Source organism: Colobus angolensis, unplaced genomic scaffold (assembly GCF_000951035.1).
Source record: "Colobus angolensis palliatus isolate OR3802 unplaced genomic scaffold, Cang.pa_1.0 Scaffold21, whole genome shotgun sequence".
NCBI classification, from domain to species: domain Eukaryota; kingdom Metazoa; phylum Chordata; class Mammalia; order Primates; family Cercopithecidae; genus Colobus; species Colobus angolensis.
The window spans coordinates 7,669,787-7,676,289 of NW_012115266.1; the positions used below are offsets into that span (position 1 = coordinate 7,669,787).

The 6,503-nt window shown below is 47.3% G+C and overlaps 1 protein-coding gene and 1 pseudogene across 1 annotated transcript in view; both read right to left on the reverse strand.

The window, feature by feature from the left end:
• The window catches only part of ASRGL1 (asparaginase like 1), a 52,739-nt gene extending 52,473 nt beyond the window's left edge, over positions 1-266 (reverse strand). Inside the window, exon 1 of the mRNA XM_011942704.1 lies at positions 172-266. The gene's annotated coding sequence lies outside the window, so the exon portion shown is untranslated. The remainder of the gene's footprint in view (positions 1-171) is intronic.
• A 4,372-nt stretch (positions 267-4,638) lies between these two features.
• LOC105512280 lies at positions 4,639-5,574 on the reverse strand (annotated as a pseudogene).
• Between the last annotated feature and the right edge of the window lie 929 nt (positions 5,575-6,503).

Consider the following 6,503-nt stretch of genomic DNA (forward strand, 5'->3'; position numbering starts at 1 on the left):
GCCAGGATGTTCTCGATCTCCTGACCTCATGATCCGCCCGTCTCAGCTTCCCAAAGTGCTGGGATTACCAGCTTGAGCCACCGCGCCGGGCCTCAGCCTCCTTCTTAAAGGAAGTCCCTTGGGATGACATTGGGCCCACTCAGATAGTCCAGGATAATCCCCCTTTCTTACAATTTGTACTCTCATCTGCAAAGTCCCTTTTGCCACGTGAAGAACGTTCACAGGTGGAGATGCGGATGTGACACCTTTGAGGGCCATTATTCTGTCTACCACACTCACCTCTTGGAAGAGGATTATTTTAGCACATGTCTCGTTCGTGAGCCTGCTTGTGTCATCGTAACACAGCTCACCATCATTTGGGTTCAGCTATTTATAGGAACCTGAACCCTACCTTATGCCCAGCCCTAACTCAAACCCCATCTCTACTGTTTTTCCTGATGGATCTGGAATGTAGGAATCTGTCCGAGGCTGGGGAAGGTGGCTGGTGGCCCAAGCGGGTAGAGTGTTGGTTTCCATTTGATCCTCCCATCTCAGCCTCATGCCTATATCTACTTCTCTGATGGGCTTCATATTCCCTGTCCCAATGCAAAGTCTCTTAGATAAATTCTCTAGAAAATAAACTTCTGGTCTTTGAGGAGGAAGGAGGAAGCATCTTTTTGTCTGACTCTGTGGGATAGGAGAAGGAACCTGGCTAACTCCTCTGTAGACGATGTTCCAGCAACAACCATTTTATCGATTAAGGATTGTATTCAACTGTCCCTGACAAAATGTGACCACAGTGGTTTAACCAGATAACTGTTGATTTGAAAATAACAACAACAACAAGAAATCTAGTGGTTGCTGCCCAGGCTGGTGCAGCAGCTCCAAAGTGACACAGATGTCCCATATCCTTCTCTTTCCCTTCAGCAGGTGGCTTTCACACTTGTGGCACTGCTAGGTACTTTGATCACTATTGGGGCAGGAGGAATGGGGAAGGGCAGAGGGAAGAAGGCTTTTGCTTGCTCCTCTTTGCTCCTTTAATTCAGGAAAGCTCTTTAGCTTTCCTGGAAGTCCTCCAAGTGGACTTTCATTGGCCACAACTGGATTGAGGGGCTGCCTCTAGTGGCGAGAGAGTCTGGGGAGTGAGTTTTTATTTCAGCAGAGTACATCATGGCGCTGGATAAAATCAAGGTCTCTTGGCAAGAAGGAAGGGTGACAGGTTATTGGATAGACAGCTGGGAACACCTGCCATGCCTGCCTCCCCATCTTTGAAATTCCTGTGTGTCTAGGCACTGAGTCTCTCAAGCATTCTCCAGAACAAATGGATTCACCTCTGAGTAGATTATAACTTCCTTTAATCTGCCATTTGTTATTCATCTTCCAAAGTGATCTCTTTTACCTGCCATTGTCATCTCTCCCATTCTTCCTGTCTTTGTGGGTAGTATTCTTTTTAAGATTGTTTACTATCATTTTAGAGGGATTTTAAAGGGAGGGGTAACCCATTTGTGTGAGGTTGACTAGGGAGGTTGACTAGAGCCCCAAGGAGGTGCTTCTAACCACAGTGGCTCTGGATGTTCTAGGAGGAGGAGGAGGCTTGCGTTAGGGAATGCCAGAGTTGGGGAGAGGAGGTGGGACCAGAAAAGGAGGACTGGGCAGGGAGGGTCTGGGTCAGAAATGAAGGAGGCATGTTAGAGAGACTGATGAAGAAGGAATGGGGGTGGGAGGGAGGGAGGAAGAGAAGACAGAAAGAAAGAAGCAAGTAACATTTCCTTCCTTTCCTTTCCTTCCTTTCCTTCCCTTTTGTTCTCTCTCTCTCTCTCTCCTTTCTTTCTTTTTTGAGACGGAGTCTCGCTCTGTTGCCCAGGCTGGAGTATAGTGGTGTGACCTTGGCTGACTATAATCTCCATCTCCCGAGGCTCAGACATGATTCTCCTGCCTCAGCCACCCGAATATCTGGGATTACAGGCATGCACCACCACATCCAGCTAATTTTTGTATTTTTAGTAGAGACAGGATTTAAGCATCTTGACTAGGCTGGTCTCAAACTCCTGAGACCTCAAGTGATTTGCCCACCTTGGCCTCCCAAAGTGCTGGGATTACAGGTGTGAGCCACTACACCTGGCCACAACTAACATTTTCTGAAGGCCCACTGGGAAACTGGCAGGCTGCCTTTACTACATTCTTACTGCCTAGCAACTTCCCATCCCCGCCAGTCTCAGCTACATGAGGAAAAGGCTTTTGGCTGACCCCACTGGGGGCAGGATGGGAATCTGTGAGGCTCCCTCCAAATTCTAGAATGTGTAAAAGTGTCTCGAGCTTGCCGCCTTCCAGGGCTTTCAAACAAGAAGCGGGACACATACCTTTCAAGTCTGAGATCCCTGAATTTATTTAGGAGATCTAGCACCCATGAATTTGTTCAGGAACGGGGCATGAGGCTGTTTTTAGGAGGCCCACATCAGCATTTTGTGCAATAGCACTTCTTTCTAACTTTCTTCTCCTCCCCTCTGACCAGAGAGTTGTAATTCAGTTAGTGATATGGGATGGGGGCAGGGAAGTGCTGGGTAGAGAAGGGCATGGTCCCTGGCTAGGGCTCCACCCCCAGCCTGTGCCCATGGACCTAGGTGAGGACAGGCACTCCTGCCTTCGGGCTCGAATGCTGCATTATCCAAGACCACTCTGGCCCACCACACCCCCATCCTGTGCGTATAAAAACCCCGAGACCCAGCCAGATGTGGTGGCTGGTTCACGTCTGAAATCTGAGCACTTTGGGAGGCCGAGGCGGGCGGATCATGAGGTCAGGAGATCGAGACCATCCTGGCTAACACAGTGAAACCCTGTCTCTACTAAAAATACAAAAAATTAGCCGGGGGTGGTGGCGCGTGCCTGTAATCCCAGCTATTCAGGAGGCTGAGGCAGGAGGACGCTTGAACCCGGGAGGCGGAGGTTGCAGTGAGCCGAGATCGTGCCAATGCACTCCAGCCTGGGTGACAGGGTGAAACTCTGTCTCAAAAACAAAACAAAACAAACAAACAAAACAAAACAAAAAAATACACCTCGAGACCCTAGGGGGCAGGAACACAAGTGGCTGGACGTCGAGAGGAGCACATCGGTGGAAGAGCACACTGACAGGCACCAACAGATGCCAGCAGGCCATGGAGTGGTGGAACAATGGTGGAGTTTGCCCGGGGCAGTTAGAGGAGAGCCTGGCCACTGGGCCGCTGGTGGGGGGGGAAAATCACCTTTCCACCCCATCCCACTTCTGGCCTCGCCATCTACCTTGCTGAGAGCTACTCCTCAATAAAAAACCTTGCACTCATTCTCCAAGCCCATGTATGATCCAATTCTTCTGGTACACCAAGGCAAGAACCCCGGGATACAGAAAGCCCTCTGTCCTTGTGATAAGGCAGAAGGTCTAATAGAGCTGATTAACACAAGCTGCCTGTGGATGGCAAAACTAAAAGAGCACCCTGTAATACACGCCCACTGGGGCTTCAGGAGCTGTCAGCATTCACCCGTAGGTGCTGCCGAGGGGTCGGAGCCCCAGAACCTGCCCATCTGCCCTAGAGGTTTGAGCAGTGGGGCGCTGAAGAAGCGAGCCCCTCCCCCTGTTGCATGCCCTGCGAGGGGGATAAGGAACTTTTCCCGTTTCATTAGGATGGGACATGTATGGGTGCTTGAATTTGGATTCCTATAAATATTTTGATTTATATCTGGGCTGTCTCTTTTAAACTCAAAATCCATGGCTGGGCATAGTGGTTCACACCTGTAATCCCAGCACTTTGGGAAGCGGAGGCAGGTGGATTTCCTGACCTCAGGAGTTGAAGACCAGCCTGGGCAACATGGCAAAACCCTGTCTCTACCAAAAATTCAAAGAAAATTAGCCAGACCTGGTGGCCTATGCCTGTGGTTCCAGCTATTCAGGAGGCTGAGGTGGGAGGATTGCTTGAGTCTGGGAGGTAGAGGTTACATGAGCTAAGATCACACCACTGGACTCCAACCTGGGTGACAGAGTTGGACCCTGTCTCAAAAACAAAACAAAACAAAAAAACCACACACGCACACAAAACTGAAGTCTGGAAGTCTCATTGGGAGGAGAGTCATGATATGAAGAGAAATACAGGAATGAGGAAAAGCACATAATTTTATTCCATTGCATATAGTTAAAAAATGAAATGGCACAAAATAATTTAAAATGAAAGGTATAGTCTTCTTTTCTTCCCCCTCACCACTCCGCACTCCCCGACCTCCCAACGCTGGCCTTTCTACCCAGGGGCAGCCACTTTACAACTTTTGGTTATATCTTTTGGGAGACTATACCACATCTCTCTCTCTCTCTTTTTTAACTTTATTAAAATACTGAATTTTATTTCACATGTATGTTTTTGTCTCCCCATCATTTCCATGTCTGACCACAGCTACTACTATGTCCTATCATAATATTCCATACCTACTTAAAACCAAGCGAAGGGTGGAGTTTCATCTTTAAAAACTAAACAGACATTTTCGACAACACATTCTTGGCAATGGAACCTGGATGACATTTATCAAACATGGTAGGGAAAGTTCTCACTCTGCATTATGAAAAGGACAGCCAGATATCTACTGTTACCAAAAAGAAATAAGATGGAAAATTTTTAACAAACTGTTTAGACTATTTTCTTAAAGAGACTTCCTCCACTGCCAGAGATCTTGAATAGCCTCCTGGTCAGTCATCCAGAAGCAGTTCTTCAACATAATTGATGAACTTGGCTTCCACTTTGGGAAGAGAACCACCTTTTTCTGTACTTGCTTGCATTTTTGCTTTAATGTCTTCTACAGAGCTAGGTCCTTTTGGTGTTTTAGGAGTTTTTTTTTCCTGTTTTTTGAAGGATTCTTGTCCTTTTGATCTTGGTGTTGACAATGGTTTTGAGTCTTTTCCATTCTGATTTGAATTTTGTGCATTTTTGTCTGGAGTATCTCATATAGATTCCTTCACTGGCACTTTTTCTTTAGTTTCCGCATCACCAAAATCATCATCATCATCTTCATCAGCAGCAAGTTTTACTTTTTTCTGTGGAAACTTGCTACCATCTCCAGGGGCCAATCGATTTCCAGATATACTTAAGAGTTTCACATCCCCCTCCTCTTCATCTTCTCTTGCATCTTCCTCCACAGCTACTAAGTGCTGTCCACTAATATGCACTGGCCCTGAGCCACACTTCAACCAGAAGACACTGGTGGTGTTATTTCAAAACCCACAAGGGAAACCATTGGCTGTAAAGACATTTTCAAAGTTGCCAGTGTTACTTTAGTTGGACTGCCTTCATAATTCATTGCCTGTGCTTCAACAAGTTGCAATTCATCCTTCGCACCAGCCCCTAAACTGACTGTTTTTAAAGATAACTGGTGCTTATTTTCATCGTTATCCACCTTAAAGTGATCATCTTTGTCAGCCTTTAGTTCACAACCAAAAAGATAGTTCTGGGGTCTCAGGGGGCTCATGTCCATGTCCATGGCATCTTCCATTGGGTGGCTGCACGCACTTAGGTGGGAGAGAAGGTGGATGGAGATAAACGACCACTGCTCTAGAGAACAGCCGCACAGGATGGAATCACACCAGGGAAAAGCTGCACCACATCTTTTACAGATAAGTGTATACACCCATAACTCCCTAATTTAACATTACTTACTGACTTCTTGCTTGGCTAGATGCAGATTTAGATCATTTACTCCTTCTCCTTTTCTGTTTTATTCTTTTTTATTGAGATGGAATCTTGCTCTGTCATCCAGGCTGGAGTGCAGTGGCACATGATCTTGGCTCACTGCAACCTCCGCCTCCTGGGTTCAAGTGATTCTTCTGCCTCAGCTTCCCTGTAGCCGCTTTGGGAGGCCTCAGCACCTCAGCGCCTGTAGCTGGGATTACAGGTGCCCGTCAACATGCCCAGCTAATTTTTGTATTTTTAGTAGAGACAGGTTTCGCCATGTTGGTCAGGCTGGTCTCAAACTCCTGACCTCAGGTGATCTGCCCATCTCAGCCTCCCAAAGTACTGGGATTACAGGTGTGAGCCACTGCACCCAGCCCTCTGCTTTATTATTTTAAACTGAGTTTTATCATTGTAAAATTATTTATTTATTTATTTTTTAAGACGGAGTTTCGCTCTGTCACCCAGGCTCGAGTGCAGTGGCATGATCTCGGCTCACTGCAACCTTCGCTTCCCGGGTTCGAGTGATTCTCCTGCCTCAGCCTCTCGAGTAGCTGGGATTATAGGCGCCCTCCCCCAAGCCCAGATAATTTTTGTATTTTCAGTAGAAATGGGGTTTCACCACGTTGGCCAGGCTGGTCTCAAACTCCTGACCTCAGGCGATCTGCCCGCCTTGGCCTCCCAAAGTAAGTGCTGGGATTACAGGCGTGAGTCACTGTGCCCGGCCCTTCTGAATGTTTTTAAGCTCACTGGGGCAGGCCTGGAGATGGAGCCACAGCGGTTCGCAAAGTTCATTTTGGCCTAGAATCTAACTTGATGTGGAGATCTTGTGACGGCTGTTAG